The sequence below is a fragment of the Neodiprion virginianus genome, chromosome 3 (genome assembly GCF_021901495.1).
Source record: "Neodiprion virginianus isolate iyNeoVirg1 chromosome 3, iyNeoVirg1.1, whole genome shotgun sequence".
Lineage (NCBI taxonomy): Eukaryota > Metazoa > Arthropoda > Insecta > Hymenoptera > Diprionidae > Neodiprion > Neodiprion virginianus.
Window position 1 is genome coordinate 20,064,117 of NC_060879.1, and position 19,489 is coordinate 20,083,605.

The following is a 19,489-nucleotide window of genomic DNA, read 5'->3' on the forward strand; positions in this document are numbered from 1 at the left end:
CTTTCACTTCGTGAAAAAACATTGTGACAACGGTCATCGTAAATAACGAGAGAATGTTTCGAGTATCAGGTTAAAGTTTCACTGTCAAATAAAAAAAAAAAAAAAATCCAGCAATCGTTATCATTAGAATTCACCAAAAATCACATCTTGATTTGAAATTTAATTTTAGAAGTTTGAAACGTATTCTTAAGTCTCGCAGCTCGGGATCAGTTATCGCGCATATATATGCGAAAAGCTCGTCTGAAGTAAGCTACACGCGTTATGAAATTCACGATTCTCAACCTCGTGGGAATTTCTTGGTAGCAACAAAAAACTGGCGCCTCTTCCTCCCCGGAGAATAGAGCATCTTTGCGAAGTACGTAAGGTGGTTAGACGGATTCAGGGAGAAACCAACGTCGTGACGAGGTGCAGGAAACATTTCCACCGATTTTCCGTAAATTATTGATGCATGCGTGTTTGCGAGAGCACGTTTCTACGTCAATGGGAGTGTATTTCACATGCTCGAGATCCCCGTAACAAGAACACAATTCCTGCTCGCGTTGGCAGCGATCATAGAAATGGTGGGAGAGTCGTGAACTGTGATCCTCACTTCCGACGACGCCCGATTTTGCCCCTCATTCGTTCCCCCTTCTGCACCCACGCAAACGGCAATTTACTTTCACGTATAGACTGTGTGTGTATGCCAGGTATTTCTGAACCTGAATACACGCTCGGGAGGAATTACCGAGTCGGTAAACAAGGCGATGCGGCAGAGTCTGGATACGGAGGTGGGTATATATGTACTTATATATGCGCAAAATACCAGCCTATGTGCTATTCGCGAATCTTGGCGGCTCGTTGTTCGCTATTCAATATCGAGAAATCCTCGAGCAGAGGAACTTGCATTAGGCGGAAAACTGGGAGTGAGGATCGGATGAAATGCTGTGTGTATAATAATAATACACTCATGGAAGAACGAAAACAAATTGAAACGATGCATAATTGGCAAAATTCTAACGAAGTCGGGTTTCGTTTATTATTTTTAGCACAAAATTTCATTCGTTGGATTCATTTTTACATCGAATTTACTTGAATTTACAGTTTATTTATTACTGCCGAACGTGTATTCGCTGTTACTTTTTTTGAATAATTTTCAATCTAATTTCGACTATAAATTCCAACGAATACACCGTCTGAAACGAAAACCTGATTCGAAATATCGCACGTCGTTCGTGATGGTGTATTTTTTTTTTTAATCAGAGATCGATGGATGATCTGTAATTTGATATATTTCTGTACCTTAATACGGAAAAAGTATGTAGCCAACAATTTAGCAAACTATTCATGCATCGTGACTAAAATTACAACCCTCTTAACTAACCAAATTTCTGTTCTGCTGTGTCTATTGAAGGAGCTGGTCACCCTTTCACGCTTAATTTTCAAGCAAATTTAGATTAGATAATACCGATGGGTGAAGGTTGGCGAATATTCACGTGGTTATAAAGGTTGAAGGTACTAGATTTATCTCTGTTTTGAGCTTCGATATTGCCATCGTTTAAAATGAAGAAGCCCGGTATTTTCAGTTTCAACTCACTCGTAATTACCTTTGGAACTAAAATCTCTAATATCGTCGAGCTACTTTAATTCTTCATTACGCCGCTCGTAATCTTATCGACTTTCAGCTCGTCTTCAAAGTGTAAACTCGTAAAGTCTAGACGAACATAAATTATTCTAGTTCCCGCGAAAACGTATCGGAATAGAAAAGTTACCAAATCCCATCAGTATCGTACTAAAACTTTGAAGTTATATCACGTAAAAAGTTTCGAAAACGCGTCGACCCGAGTAAAATGAATGATAAGTTAAAAAACTAAGCGTACGCATTATAATTCAGCTTTGAGGCTCGAGATAAAAATAAAACCACTACCCTGCACCCAAGTCAATAATATCCATTCGAAGTTGCCGAAAAAAATTAAGCGCAAAAGGTTGACTTTAAAGCTTAGCCCAGTCCGTCTTTTGTGCCTCATATCCAGCCCCACTTTTACAAAACCTCGTGCCAACGAACACCAGGCATAGTTTTCGTCACCGCTTGATTGAACTTGGAAACGAATTACCGCCTCCACATTTTCATTATACTCAGGTGTAAGGTGAAACCAGATGCCGCCGCCTTAAAGACGCGTATTTCTTTCATACTCTCGACGCGTTTCAGGCAAGACCTAAATTTTCAAGCTCCTCGGCTCGGCCTCCCACGCATATCGACGTAACGGTTGAATCAGTTCCAGCCTTCGGCCATCAGCACCCTGGAGTCGACGAAAGCAGCCCCTCATCTCTCTTTCACCCCCCCGATGACAAATACGCTTTCCACCGTCCATTCACGCGGCTATTAATCAAGATTTCTCGCTCGTTTCGTACCTACAGTTCTCCATCTTCCTGGCTCTTATCAAAATCGCTCGACTTGCTTAACTGCCTTCTTCAGGATTTACACGCAGCATTAATCTCGTAGCAAGTGTCGGAAAAATAACTTACACAGAGAGTGAAAACAAATTCCCAGCTGGAAAATGCATTGGTATATATTATAACAGTCCTTGACTGTCACCTACTCTAATTTTTTCACTGCCAAGAAGAAATTCACGATATTCAGAGTACGAGATCAAAGTAAATGTTTCTGTGTATTCATTAATTATCTCTGTTTTTCTTTTAGTACGCAAGAATCGATCAAACTGCATTTTTCTTATCCTTGCAATGTAATTCCATGTTATTTATGAAAGATTACAGTGATGTTACGTTTATACTTTAGTAGACCGATTTCGAACGAAATATTATCAACCTTAAGGTAACGGTGATCATACTAAACTATGACTATACGTAATGCTGTGTCAATTCCTGAATAACTGCACTGAGAAAAATTTCATTCGTTACAGTAACCAGAAAAATGCAGTAAAACAGGTATCGTTAAAAATACTGATTGAATATTGTTGCAACTACGAAAAACGAGGAACGCCTAACCATTTTGCGCTATCCGCGATCCTTTTTTGGTAATTGCAACGCAAAATCAGTTCGTTCGGTTTACTCTAGTATTTTAGTTAAACAGGGCTTTAACATCAATTTATCGTTGCACAAGTGTTAAATTTTCTCAATGGTTACAAGAAAATAGAGTAACAGTGATCGTAATGAGAAAGAATAATAACGGATACTAGAATTTCCGGTAACAGCTAGAAAACTAATTTTCATTTTCTACCTAGAACTATATTTTTCGATTGTTGTAAAAAATGAAAATATTTAAGGACCGAGCGGTAACCGGAACTAACAATTTCTCTCAGTGTGTAATTCGAATTTGAAATACTCATCTACAGTATGAGAACCTCGGCTGGACGTTGACAACGCGCAATGCGTTGCATCGAGAGCTGGACAAATATTCCAATGTTCACGGTCCCTGAATCGGACCTCTGAAGTGGGATATCGAAAATTTGTATTTTTCATTAGAGCGAAGAATCGTACCTCGCTCAAGTTGTCGCATCGAAGAACCGAGGGTTTGTCTCCGTCGAACTGCAGTGGGTACGTAAAACGTACATAACTGTGCAACGAAACGATATTGCGAATCGAACCGGAAACAGCTGCATGGACGGTATAAGGATAGTTACTGTTCGCCGGTTGCATATGCAGTCGCCAACGTCGGGCAGTAGTTTTCTCTCGCAGCGAATAACACGGGGTTCTAGAGGACGTTCGATTTGAAGTAAAATTAACGATCCCGATTCGTTACTATCAGTTTCGAGTGATTTTCATTGATTTTCGACGATTTCCCAGCGTTCTATACGGTTTTCAACGACTGTCGGATTGAATAGAATGACAGGAAGTCATAATAAGTCACCTAGAACGCTGAGAAGCTATCGGAAATCAACGGAAATCACTCGGTAAACTGGAAATCACCGCAAGCACGTTATTAGATGGAAGACAATGAATTGATCAGTAAATGAATGCTGATGAAATGAAACGATTTAGCATTCGCCGTAAGCCCTTCTTCAGCACTGTAACGTGATTTAAACTGATTCGCAATGATTTCCAATGAGCTAGTTATCTCGACTGATTACTCGTTATTTTACGAAATATTGCAGCCGAGCAAGTCCTTAAAAGGACCCCGCAGAATCCTTGTGGAAATTGGCTGTATTTTCGGTATGTTATAACGTACGTAGCACGTATCCTCCCGTTCCAAAGTTGTCATAAACACAAGTCCCAAAAATGTGTACTTTCTGAGATATAGGTTTCGGAAAGGGGGTGTAGGGGGATCTTTTGATACCAATGGATTAAGCCTTTTTTACGAATTACGAAGCTTTGAGGGGGACTCGGAATCAGATATATCACTCAAAAACTGCACATGCGATTCGCAGAGACTCCGCGCACGCGTCAAAAACAGGACAGGTCGATTATTGCAAGAGTCGGAGGGTCTCGTTCTTCACGCGAGATCCGACGTTGCGCTTCCTTCAAGCGAAGCAGCGAGTTCATGGATGGAATTTATAATTCTTCTAATTTTACTTTATAATTCATGAAAATCACGAAATCCGTAGGTATAAAAAAATCTGGACACCTTGCTTCCGAAGCCTGTATCTCGGAAACTACTGATTTTTGAAACTTGTGTTCATGAGAATTTTTGATCACGAGCATGTGCACTGTGACGTACTGAAAATCCAACTAATTTGACCGGGAGCCAATTTCCATAAGGATTCTGCGAAGTCTTCAATTTGATTTCCCACTGTTAAATTCACGACTTATTTAATCGAGTGCAGAACCATGCAGGAAAACAGATGAACTAGGAAGAATGAAGGAGAAAATCGAGACGAGAACGTACATAAGAGAAAATATCGATGATTTACCGAGAATTCCTTTCGACGACCGACTGTGCGACGGTCAACGGTTTTCATTTCTGTGCTTTTTGTAAAAATGGTGTTGTTTACTTTTCCGTTTTCCCCAACGGACGGAAATGATATCACTGGGTTCGAAAAAACACTGCAGGAATACGGATTGTTGTGGAATTGTGAAAAATAAGTCACGGGGATTGGGCTGCTGATTTTATCGCGGGTGAATTGAGTTGCAAATAAATACCGAACAGAGCTGCAGAGCGACGTGTCGGCTGGAGGACACGGATACGGCTGATAAATCCTGTCAGCCAGCCTCAACGGGGGCGAGGAAAATCAATTTTCTGCGATACTTTTCCCCAGTCGAAGTAGACGCGAGAGAGAAACGTCACGTATTGTGCTCTCCGCTCGCTAGTCGCAGAAACCGCGATTGGATGAACGAATTTTCAAAGCGAGTTGGGTCACTCTTGTAATATGGAGATACTTTACAGCGATCGGAACAAACTGCGAAGACACTGCACCAGTTTTCCGGCATTGAAAAATTATTGTAGCGAAATTTCGTACACACGATAAATCAAGTGGAAAATGTTTTTTTTTTTACCATTTTTGTTTTTTTAATATTTTTACGAGTAATCACTGTATTGGCATGTTTTAATTTGAAGAAAGTATGCTTTAGAAAATTAAATGATTCGTTAATCTGCAGTTTTAAACAAAGATTTTTATGTAACGTTTGTGAATTGATGACAATTTGTTGGTGACTGCAGGAATTCGAGATAAACGTATTTGAATTGAATAATATTTATTGGGACAGAAATCTGTTTGGAATACTCTTCTTTACGTGCAGCGTGTAAAGAATCCTGAATACATGCCAAATTGATTCAAAGCCTTCGTTCAAATATTTCACTCGAAAATATGCAATCATTTTTCAATTCATTGAGTGCGAATTTAAAGCTCTTTTAGTAACGAAATCTATAGCGAAAAAAAATATTCATATTTTCGTATATTAAAGTTAGAGAGCAGTTAATTTCAGGTATTCAACGTTCCAAGCCCAATAGGAGAGAGAGAAAAAAACTTTGTAAGCCGAAATTTTAACACAAAGTCTAATCATCGGGGAATTGCTAAAGAGAGCCTGATTTGTTTGCGAACTAATTATATGCAGGACAGATGTTTTTGAAAAACAAGCTTCAGCTTGTGACTATTCAAAATATCATTAACAATTATTGGGTGGTCAACCTTATTTAAAAATCATATGCTAAATTGAAAACGATTTTTGTATTACAAAGAGGATGCGATTTCAAGATTTTTAAATTCGGCAAAACCGTAGTAGTTTATTACCAGATATAAATAATTTTCAACCGAGTGAACAATTCGTTTCACCAAAGTTCGTTTTTTACAACTTTATCGTTGTTAACGAACAGACAGAGATACGTATTTTGTACGACGTTTTTTAGGTGCCCAAGAAATATGTTTTAATGAGCTATCTCCATCATGACGTCGAAATTATAATCCTATACTAAAAATCTGTCCTCAGATTCAAAATCACACGAGAAACATGCTTACTGATGTATCGATCAAATATACAATCCAATTTATAAACAGAAATACAATATGAGGAAGGTTTGAAAGTAGAACTAAAGTTGACCGAGTTGAATTCAATTGAAACAACATTCTCCGAATACTGAAAGCATTGAGAACCATAAATTTCAACCATATTTGTACCGTTGCACAATTATCGATGAGACTTTGAAGAGATGACGTAACTGAATCATTTCTACTAGGAAAAAATCGTATCGTTTGACCGATTTCAGTGAAGAATAACAAATTTTGTCCGTGAATGAATTCTTTACAAACCTACAAAGTGATATTTTCTATTTTGATTTTTAGTTAATGAAAAGAAAAAAACAACACGATCAGTGAAATTATCAGAAGTGATAAATCGTAAATTTATCCATAATCTGATCTTGTACCTGTGTAGAAACCGTTTCCGAAAAAAATTGGGGACAGTTTATTGAAACCGATAAAGCGATGCGATTTTTTCATAGCAGAAATGAGTCAATAATAATAAAATCATCCACTACAATTGTTCAATTGTATCTGAAATTACATGGTTTTTAAATTTCTTCCGTGTCAAGGTAATATTACTTAACGTCAGTTTTACTTTCGAACCTACACGTACGTTCGGTTCATTCTTAAAAACGATTCAAGTACTGACAAGTTTTTAGAAAAATTCAACGACGAAACGTGAAAATATCTAAGAATTTCCCGAATACAGTCATCGTGCTTAATCTGCGTCCATTTATTGATGATGGGGCTTATCATTGGGCTTATCAGAGTAGTCCTTAGGAGGGACAACGGGGGTCGTTACAGAGGAGAGCTAGGCCTTTGTATATATATATGACGGACGAAACACGTTGGTACACGTTGTACACAAGTCCGCGAAATTGCTAGAGTAGAGGAGGATACCTATGGCACACACGAGAGAGAGAGAGAGAGGACAAGGACGAGGCTAGATACCAGCTACATCCTGGTAAACTTGTACAACGAACAGCTCGTAATACACTACGAGATGTAGACCGCGGTTTGGGAAACGTAATAACATCTCTCCTGTCCCACTGACTTCCTTCCGGCACTCTAGACTTGTGTAGACAGATATGCGCACCGGCTCGCGTTTGTGTAAACTGAATTATTTGTCGCTATGTTTTATCGCAAAAAACCACCCGATTCTACGTTATTGCTGGAGATGTAATGTGTGTTGGGTTTACAGTCTCAAACACGGGAATGTCGCGACGATAAAAAAAAAAAAAAAATTTCGAACCAACGTCTTGGGGGTGAAGAAAAGAAACCAGGCTTGCAAATTTTAATCAAATTTTAACCCTTTGAGTCACGCGTTATCGCAATGAGTCAACTGTTGTAACAAGATAGTATCTTATGGTGTGTGGGCTCGCTGATTAGGAATCTGTAATCGGATTTTGAAGATTCAAGATGGTGGATCCGATATGGTTGACGAAAATTTCAAATTTAGTAGAACACGGTCAAGAAATTCTATTTAGAGAATTTTGGAATCGCTGGTTGGGCTTCGCCGTATTGAATTTTCAAAACCTGATTTCAGATTCATAATCAGGTGCCCCAAAAGCATATAATTTATGTAAAACATGTTTATATGTACAAGGGTAACTTTCTCGGAAATGAATTGTTCATTGAATTTTCACGATTTTTTTCAATCAATTTGTTTCTAATAATAATAATAACAACAACAACAATAATAATAATAATAATATGCATGATATCGCAATAATTATTCTCTAGTATTGAAAACCTATTAGTACACTATCAGAACTAGCAAAAAACCCCAAAGAAATATGCTGAAAAGTTCTCTAAATATACAAAAAAAATGAATATAAAGTAGGTGGTAAGAATTGCTTATCGCTATGAATCAAAGGGTTAAAATGGATAATGCGTACAAATTTGTAGAAATATTGAATCAATTTGCAATTTATCAGAAAATGATTCCAATTCTTCTTCGTTGTGCAAAACAAAGAAATAAAAAAAAAAAAAGAAAAAACGTATTATGATCGTATAAAAGTTGCTCACTGGAAATAAATTATCCGTTTATTAATTAACGCGTAACACATTCTTTCTTCTAATATTCCTTACTCGCAATCAAACTGTTAGAACAATTAGTACCCTGCATTCTATTAAACTTTCAGTTTTACTTAACAAGAATTTTTTCAAGCTCCGGTCGAGTGTTCTGGAATTTTTCCAATTCATCCAAGCTCTAATAATGAGAAATACTTAAATAATATATAAAGATAACAATTTCCGTAAATACGAATCATTCTCGTTACGAAATTGAGGAAGAAAAATATACAAGAAATTTGTAGAACGTACTAATTTTGAAAGTTGTAGATTTTACCTTTAGTTCGTATACTTCTCTTGCGATTATGAATAATTTAAACAAAGACTTTCGCCCGACTTTTGGAAATTTAAAAGAACGAAAATTAAGAATTCAAAGCTGGATTAGGCGTATGAAAATCGATCGGGATCGACAACTGCTTGCGGGTTAATGAAGAATCATGGTTCGAAGCACCGACATCCTTTGACACGGTGTTGCGGTGCCATTCGATTAACGAGAACACGAATTCGGTTTCAGAGCACGCCAACCCCTGCCGGGATCATCCATTCAATCATAAAGAAAAAAAAGAACGAACGATCTTTTCCTCTCGACTTTTTCTTTCGTCCTTTTTTCCCTCTCACCCTATATTTTTATTTTTATTGGTATTTTTTCGGTTTTTTTCCCCCTCAATTCTAGACCCGTCGAACGTAACACCCAGATCACGATACCTGGCAATCCCCATCATTGTGTGGCAGAGAAGAATAAAGAACAGGTCGAGAGAAAGAAGTATTTTTGGGCCAAGGTAAATATCCGAGAAAAACTTACGTGGAAACTTTTCCCTCGTTAATTAAACCGTTGAAAGAATGTAAAGAAACTTGTCGCTATGTAACATAAATAAGAAACAAACTGAAATCAAATATTTCGTCATCCAGGATCAGCAGGATCTTGATTCTTTCCCCGCTTTCCTTGACGGATCTTTGATCTTGCGGCGTTGTATTCAGAATTTATACAAAACTGCTGGCAAGACTTGATTCGAGAAGAATTTACTATTCGTAAAATAATTAAATAAATATTCGTCATTCAAAATGGCGATGAAAACTTTGCATATGTGAAAGAATTGATAAATACTGCTACATTGAGAAGTAAATTCTGCAACATCTATTACGAAAAATCAAATTTGAAAAAAAACAAGAAGTCATGTCCTCCGAAACACGTACCTTTCAATACATAATGTCTAAAAAAAAAAAATGCACCAAAATCGAATAAATAAATCAATAATATTTCACTCACGTCGATTTGGTTCGTTCTGTATTTTCAGTCCGGCTCGGTAACAACTTTTCAGAAAAGCAAAATCGCTGAATACAAAATATATACACGTAATGAAAAAGTCACATAGCACGAAGTTTACCGAATATAATAATCTGATGAAAAAAAAAAAAAACTAGAAATTAAACAAAGCTACGTTACATATTCAACAAGAAGATCTCATTTTCGAGCCTACCTTAAATTAAAAAACGATGTAATTTCACTGGAGAGATAGAGAGAAGAATAAATTTCAGAGCGTGAACGGTATTTCGATGAAATGTGCGAACTGGGAAGGATTACAGAAACAAACAGGCTTCTGATGAGAGGCTGTTGAATAATAGGTGCCTCCTCGGTTACTTACGTGAAACCCTCAGGCGTTAAGACTGTATCACTCAGCACTATCGCCGCATGCACGGCGGGCATAGATAGCTGGGTTAAACTTCCGCTACCCACTTACTTAGCGCGATAGCTGCTTACTCATTTAGTAACTCACTCACTTACGCGCCTGCCTGCTTGCTTACTTAATACACGCGTAGCTGGGCTGGGCTTTATGCGGGGTTTTATTCTAATTGGCGAGAGAGAACGAGAGGAGAGAGAGAGAGAGAGAGAGAGAGAGAGTAAGGCGCGTGGGGCGAAAAGCGCCGGAAGACTCGTCTAAATAACAGGATAATTACAAAATCCGCGACGATAAGTAAGCGCGTGATTAAGGAATTTTCACCATACTTTGGTTGCTCTCCACGCTGCAGTTTCGAACACTCGTTGGCTCGCTGAACTCTTTCCTTTCATTAAAATGCACCGAAATTACTCGTTTAGCTCGATATCAGTTTCCATTCCGTTTTGAATTATACCCCATTAAAAAATTATCTACCTCGTACAATGCGAGTCCCGGGCAGAGATTGCGCGGAGCCTGGTTCAAAAATTAGATAACAATTGTACGCGCTCTGTTGTTTTTCATTTTTCACACACTGCTGTGCTCCTATACACACAGCGCTCGACGCTGAAATCCGCTTGAGCTTTAACGAAATTCATTCAAATTGCTGCAATAAACGAGCTGGTTATACGCTTTGAATGTAATTAGACGGTTATTACCCCTCGACGCGAATCTAATACCTGTAGCAGTGTGTATTATACATATAATACAATGTTTCTCTCGTCTTCTGTCTCATGTACTCTCTAGTTACCGTCTTGTTCGAGAGAAATGCTCTACAATTATTTATCCATGGCTTCCAATTTTCGTACAAGAGTATACATAATTTACCGTCAACTGCTCGAGGCTGTTTTGTATAAGATCAATAATTTATCAGTAGCTGCGTGTTTGGCAAGAAAACGATTGAAGTAAACAGAAATGTTAATCGTTTGAAAAGTTTTATAGGAGTGGACTGAGTTGAATTTCACCGAAAGAATTATTTTTCATAGACAAGGAAACAAACATTGTGAGTAACTTGCTAATGTTTGTTTGTTGATATAACTTTAAAAAGATTGCATCTTTACCTCGTTTTCTTAATGTAAAAATTTACTTTACCACTTTGTCTGATTTTTATATATCCCGGAGGCTTGATTACTTAGTTAGTTAGTTAGTTAGTTAGGGCCCATATGTTTTTCTCTTCGCAAAGCACAAGTACAACAATTAAAAATAATAATTTTGCACGCAACGTTATTCTTTTCAATTTAGGATCTACGATTCATAATTCGTAGAATCTCGAACAATGGATCAAATGAACAATCTACAATGTGTTAATAGCGGACATTACAAAAGTGTGATTTTACTAAATTTCATAATAACGGACCGATTTGAATTTAACCTCGTAGTTTTCACATTTGTTTTATATGAAAAGCAGATACATTCTCTAACAATAAGTCGAGTTTTCTCGATTGATTTTAGTCACAGCTTCATGTAAGCCTCTCATATCTTAAGATTCTTTTTTCTTTATTTATATTTTCATAACGATACTATTTCGTTCTGACACTTCGCCGAATATGCCTCGAAAACTAAAAGCAAACGTACTATTTTCTTGCATTATCGCTCGTACTAATGGAATTTGGAAATTTTGCAAAGTAACTATTTCATGAAAATTGTTGTAATCTTATACGTAAAAACTTGGGATAATTAGATGTTGAAAAATCTGCGTTTTTCAATTTTTTCTGATCTGTATATTGTCCTATGTTTGAACACGAGACTTTTGCAATTAAACCCGATGAAAGTTTACAAAAAAAAAACGAGTCAAGCTGCTTTGCAAATTAAACACACACGAAAATTTTTGTCTTCTGCTACACGATATAAAATTTCTAAGAATACAAATAATCTTTGTCAGACTTCAATCCCTGTTGAAATTCACGAATATAAAGAGTTGAGGTTTTTCCATAGTAAAGTTATACATCGCAGACTTGAGTCGAGGTCCGTTCTTTCAATTTCACCAGCGAATGTTTTATTCCGCGAAGGAATTTTAAACGAGCGATTAACGCTGCAGGCAGATTAACAGAGTGGAAATCGGGAGTCGGTGTTTAATTTTCCGTATAAATTGGTACGAAACGTGGGTTGCAGAGGCTTACTCCGTCTCTCATGTAATTTTCGATTTAAATTTTTCGCCAAGAAACGTCTTTTCCAACTAAATACGTGGCGCACCGAAGGTTGTCCAAATCATATTCGCATTAGGTTGCACAGGTACAAACCTGCGCCAGCCGTTACGCGAGCAAAACGCAATTCCCCGAGTGTCTTTACGCTGTGCACGTAAAACATGTAATACAGATGTACGCGAACATGAGGAAACACGCACACAGACGGGGAGGAAAGCAAATTACGGGGTAGTTACATTCTCGTAAACATTTTTAATCTCAGGTCAGGGGCAGTCAACCACCCCTCTGCCCGAAATTAAGTACGCTCCCTAGATGGCGGCGTTACGCTAGCTAACGGAGAAAGGATTGTTCTGCGCCGCCAGTTTTACATGAATTTGTTCTACAGATTCCAAAGCCATGCAGAGAATATCCCAGAGGATCTTTTTCGAAGGAATTTCATTCTACATAGGACGGTTCTATCGAATTAGAATTCGATGCCGATCGTTTCTACGGAATACAGTTTCTTGATGAATATTCTATTCGGTCTTTTTTTTTTTTGTAGAATAATCGAATCATTCTACATCACATCTTTCGACAGAAATAGATTTAACGTGAGCTGAGACCTCGGGTTCTACAGATATATGTTCTACGGAGTTTTAAGTCATAGAGAAAATATCCCAGAGAATGTTTTTACCCAAGGTATTTTATTCTACATACGATGGTTCTACCAAATTGAAATTTAACACCGACAGATTCTGGAGAGTTTAGTTCTGTAAAATAACACTTCGTTAAAAAATATTTTATTGTTTCTTTTTCACCGAACAATTGAATCATTCTACATCATAGAGTTCTACAGAAATAGACTTAACGTGAGCTGAGACCTCAGGTTATACACGAATCTGTTCTACAGAGTCTCAAGTAATACAGAAAACATCCCAGAGAATCTTTTTTCAAGATACTTTATTCTACATACGATGGTTCTACCAAATTGAAATTTAATACCGATAGATTCTGCAGAGTTTAGTTCTGTAACATAAAATTTCGTTGAAAAATATTTTATTGTTTCTTTTTCACCGAACAATTGAATCATTCTACGTCATAGAGTTCTACAGAAATATATTTAACGTGAGCTGAGACCTCAGGTTATACACGAATCTGTTCTACAGAGTCTCAAGTAATACGGAAAACATCCCAGAGAATCTTTTTCGAAAATATTTTATTCTACATACGATGGTTCTACCAAATTGAAATTTGACACGGATAGATTCTGGAGGGTTTAGTTCTGTAAAATAACACTTCGTTAAAAAATATTTTATTGTTTCTTTTTCACCGAACAATTGAATCATTCTACATCATAGAGTTCTACAGAAATAGACTTAACGTGAGCTGAGACCTCAGGTTATACACGAATCTGTTCTACAGAGTCTCAAGTAATACAGAAAACATCCCAGAGAATCTTTTTTCAAGATACTTTATTCTACATACGATGGTTCTACCAAATTTAAATTCGATGCCTGAATATTTGTCATACACCTCGAAGACCTGATATAAATGAAGCGAAATTGTACACCGAACGGAAAAATATATAATGTAGATTTTACATCTGTCGTGGTGAATATATGGACGTCACTTTCTTGTAGTCAAATCTACATTAATCGTGGTAGATCTAACTTGGCATAATGTAACTATTACTATTTATTGTAAAACTCTTATTATCGGTTTTGTAAGTCTTGCCACAACTACTGTAGATTTAACTCCAAAAAAGTGTTATCCATACATTCACCACGGGAGATGTTAAATCTACATTACATATTTTTCCGTTTGGTGTTCAACTTCGCTTTACTTATATCACATTTTCAAGGTATACAACAGATATATTCAGACATCGTATTTAAATTTGGTAGAACAATCGTATGTAGAACAAAAAAAAAATTACAATATTTTTGTTCCGTGCACGAAACGGGCATTAAAATTCACGCATGACCTGAGTAAACGGAAATCATTCCTTAGCGAAAACTTTGCAAGGCATATATGAGGGATTCTCCGTCAACTCGGCCACTTTCTTTTCGACCATCTCATTCATTTGAAAAAAAAAATGGCAATTTCTCAAATAATGAATTAAAAAATCTGAAAAAATTCACATAGAGTACCTCTTAGTAGTACTTTGATATAACCAATTATGGGGCAGATCTGAGATGGTCGAAGAAAAAGTGGCCGAGTTGACGGAGAATCCCTCATATCGGCGCTTAGACGCCTCCAAGAGTGGCCCTCGAGTGAAAAAGCAGTAGGTATAAGGTAATATTTACAGCGTGTCTGCGGGGAATTATCTACCCTGCACCTCCTCCACCTACGGCAAATCCAGGTATAACATACGAGTTCACGGAGTTGATTACAGTCGTAAATAACGCGATCGGCCGTTCACTGCACCCCGCGATTCCACTAGGATGATGCATTTCCTGCAGGAACATATGTATCCGGTGCATCCGAGACTGCAGAGACTGCAGTGGATGCGCTTCGCGGGCTTCTGCCCATGTTTCGAGAATATCGCTCCGCTCCGCGAGTAGACCGTATATCCTGCAGGACCAAGTTAACTTTATTCAATTTACAACTGCGACTGCAGACTGCGTTTCTCGCTAACCATCTTGGATTCCCTCCCCTGATGCCTTCTGATTGAGTTTGAAAATCGGAGTGTATTCGATCACGTGCGATCTAATCGTCGTTAAGATGGCAACGGAGTCGTATCTCTTTTGTGAAGAAAAAGAGAATAAAGGACACTGACTTATGTTGGCGGAGGCTGGTAATCAATGTCGATTTTCAAAAATTATTTCTTCTCAATTCGTATTTTAGAAAAATATTTCTGCACGGTTCAACCTTTCCAAGAATCCGTTTTTGATCGGTTTGATAATTATAATTTTCGGAACTCGGCGAGTTTAAACTTAAAACTAAATCGTTAGATGTTCAAACTTACATTCGTAAATTTTAGTACTTTCGTATGATAAAGCGAAAAAGAATTTCCAGCAAGTTACGTCCTAACGGTAAGAATTTTAACATTATTCCTATTTGTTTTTTCCTGTTTTTTTAAATCATTTTTTTCGTTTTTTTTTCTTCTCATTCTTATCTTATCTACTATTTAAGACAGTATTGCATGAATTTATGAATTTAGACGTCGATTGAACTATCGATGCCCTCTTTAATTCTTTATTATACGATGTCAACTTTGCAGTGAAAATTATTTTAACACTAAGCGAACAAATCAATATTCAATTGTATCAGTGAGTAACCAAAGTTGGATATTATAACAGTGGTGAAACAAATTTTAAACGGGAATAATACTGCACATCCAAAATAAAAAGATTTCTACCTCTTATAATAGAACGAATACAATTATTAACGTAAGATTGAACCGCAATTTCGTTTCAGTGACTTCGATTTTTTTTTTTTTTTCTTTACCCTTAAACGTAAATTAGATAAACTTTCATTGCAATAAAAATTGTTGATAATTGTTGAATCGTCAGAATTTTTATAACCGTCTGCTCGTGAACACGACTACTATACATTACGGTAAAGAGGTGTAAGAAAAATAAATATAAAACTGAAATAGTTGCAAATCACGGTTGAATTAGCGCCGCAGGCGTTGCCTTTGTGAAACGGGCTCGGTTAATTGTTTAATGCCCAATTTTCGTCGCAGCGATAATCTAGCTGTGTAGGTGTTGCAGCCAGCGTAGGAATTCCGGCATTATAATTCTATCATTAACGTAGCTTATCTCAGCTGTCCGGTTAAAATTAGGTCACGATAATATTGTGCTTCTAGCGGTCTGCCAACTTCCAGTACGTCCATGATTTTGCTTCCTAATTACACCTGTGTATCTACGTATGTACACGTGCTTCTAGCTGACCACCCACCCTTACACTCCACCCTTGTCGCAGCAGCTACACGATGATACATAGTACACGGTGCTGTGTGGATATGCGCGGCAGCTGACGCGTAAGTTAGGAACACACACATCGACCGATGCTCAGGTACGTACGTAGGTGTCAGTGCATGTGTTCCGCACACCCGAAACATTGGAATACGAACTCCACGTTTCGGACAAGTCTGAAACTGGATTTGTCCGTATGGAAGAGTCCGGTATTGATCTTGACCAGGAACTGTAAGAAAGAATTCAACGCGTTCAAGCACTAAGATTTATCTCAGATCTAAAAGTCCAAACGGTATCGATGCTGAGCAGGATTGGTGAGAACTGATTAAATTCTCGAAACACAAGCTACGATGTTTTTTATATTGTTGTAATTTGAAAAAGTCACCGTGGCTTATCGAAAATGTAGAAATTTTTAAATCTATGCAGTAGCTACCTTGTTCAGAAATTGCACGAAAGAATCTTTCGAGCACTCAGCTATGAGAGAGATTCAAAAGTCTGCAGCTTCTATTCCGGATTGGCCAAAACTTTTCAAATACATTTTTCTCACACTGACGATCTAGATTCTTATTTGGAAGCGTCACCGAGGTTTCTCGACAATTAATAAAGTCCGCTATCGAGCTTGTTCGGGAAATAAAAGACTCTCAAACGCTAAAACTGAAGTTGTCAATTTTTACAGCGACAAGAAGAACTCTGACTCGAGCAATTATCACTGCATCGTGCACACAAAATAAAAGAAATCCGCTGTCGAACTTGTCCAAAAGCATCGGTGCATGGTCCAAACTTGATGTTTGATAATATTCATTAAATGCCTCAACGTTACGGCTAACTTGTTTTCGATACCGAAAAAAAATATGAGTTAGATTCTGTACGAATTACGTGACAATGAGTTCCGATGCAGCCAGCGTGAGATATTGGAAGCCATTGTCGCGTAACTCGAATAGAATCGTACTCGCATTTTGTTTCGGACCGAAAACAAGTTAGCCGAAAGGTTAGGTCGTTAATAAATATTACTGTACCGAGATGCAGATGCTAATTATTCTAAGCTAATTATCGCTCTGAAATTATTCTTCTCGTAAAGAGCAAGAGCAGCGACTGGCGGGATTCTCAATAATAGGCTGATGTCTTGTGTATTATTCGAGCTCAATTAAAAGTTGGACCAGGGTACAATGATCCGATTTCAAAAGACCGTATCTAGGTCTGCAAGTTTACACACGAACGCGACGATTATTATTACACGTAGCGTAAACTCATTTCCGTTTCATGTTCCGTTACTCTTTGCGCGTTATTTGACGCACCCTGAGTCGGCTGTGATGTTTTGAAGCGACGATGACTATCTTAATTGCGACTAACACGTGACATTTTGCCAGCAAATAAAATAACCCTCAAATATAACAGCGATTAGCAGCGCAGGGCTGAATTTCAAGGCTCGAGGGAATCGGATTTTCGCTTGTTCACCACGCCCAATCATTATACTAAGGCTATGATAATGTACAGTTCCATAGCTGGTGGGGTATGAGATAAGAAAGACATCGCGTAATCAACTGCCAGTGAGGAATAATAACTGAGAATAAGAATACTAACGCGAATATATTTTTATACATACGGTATGTATATATACGGTAATTGAGGCTTTTATGCCGCTTTCAACTTTGGTAAATGTAAGTTTGTCATCCTTTTCTTTCTATCTTGGTTCTGTCATTGTGTACTTTTGAGTTTACTAATACATATGTTGGTTGGTTATGTTTTAATTAATCGGCCATTCACATTACAATTTTGTATTCACATACATTTGGACAGTTCTTTTTCAATAAATTTCTAATCTGACGAGCCCCCTCCCCCCAAAAAAACGTCAATATGTGTTTTTTAATCCATAACGACATCGCACCTGCGCAACGAGGTCCTCTGAATTCCGTGAAAATTCTAGAGTTCGTTTAAAATCCCTCGACCTTTTTTTGAAGAGTTTAACCCCACGACGATTCCTTGAGGAGTAAGAGTTTGGGACCTGCATAACGTCCTTGAGCTGCAGATTACAGTAGATATGCGGTAGTTTTGCTGCTTTATGCCGGTAGAACGTTCATCGCTCGAAGGCCAACCGTACAAAGGACAAAAAGCTTTTCGCTATTTCGCGTCGAAAAAAAAAAAACATACAGAGCGAAGGACGGAGATTTTTAAAGAGTTGGCGCGGTCACCGCGTATCTTCCAGAGAATTCCCAGACCTCAAGATAAGAACTTCGCATCGTATTTTACAGTGACTTATGATAATCCAGAGAGAAGAAGGTCTTAAATCGACGCTTTTTTTTTGCCGAGGGCATAAACAGACCAGGGAATCGATCAAAATCGTCCGATCGCATTTCGTCCGGCTCTCGCATAACTGTGAAATTATTAAATAAACACGACGTAAATCGTTACCTCTGACGAGGGTTCGACGGCGCTTAACTCGCAATGGCGATAATCGAAACAGGGATAGCAAATGTGAGAACGGTAACAATTTTTCCCCAGCAACCGTTCATCGTGGCTAGGACCACGTATTCGATACCTGGTGGACACCCCCGGTCGTGTACGTAAATCGATCTGTTTGCAGAGCTGGACAAGAGACAAGGACCGAGAACCAATATGGACTTCCGTGCAAACAGGAGGCACCGGCTGGATCCGACCTGGACACACCTCTGTTACCCACCTCTTTCCACCCTTCTGCGAAGCTCTGGTAACCTTTATTCGTAGGCACGACACTGTCTGGGAGCTGGATGGTGTAGGAGAATGCGGAGGAGTGTGTTCAACCAGACCCCATGATCCAAGCACCGGATTCCCACCTCGACAGTCCCGACTACCTTCCAAATGACAAATTACAGCCGCAAGGTACTGCAGCCCTGCTCCAAGGTACCACTTCGCCTCTCTCTTCTACCCGCTTTCAATTTTAGAAACGACTATTGCACTGCAGGCATTGTACCATGCTTCTTGTTACCGTTCCTGTTCCTGCTACAGGATCTTTGTTTGAATTATTCAGGAAAGATTGTTACACGATAAACCTGCGGAGACTGTCATGCGGTGTATAATATGACTTCGGAGGGGTAACGATATGGGGATTCTATTCGTTTTACCAAACTGATGACGTCCGGACGTTGATTACGCCAATTCAACTTCGCTGGATATTGTTATTTAGGATCTATTCAAGGATCTGATACTTGGACAATACATAAAACAACTCTTGATCCGTTGTCTTTGGTAAAATAAAATTTTGAATAACAAAAAAAAATATATATATATATGTATAT

At 38.1% G+C, this 19,489-nt stretch overlaps 1 protein-coding gene across 1 annotated transcript in view; it reads right to left on the reverse strand.

Annotated features, from left to right (window-relative positions):
* Window positions 1–19,489, reverse strand: part of LOC124300455 (limbic system-associated membrane protein-like) — a 218,334-nt gene that overhangs the window by 182,104 nt on the left and 16,741 nt on the right. The gene's annotated exons all lie outside the window — the stretch shown is intronic.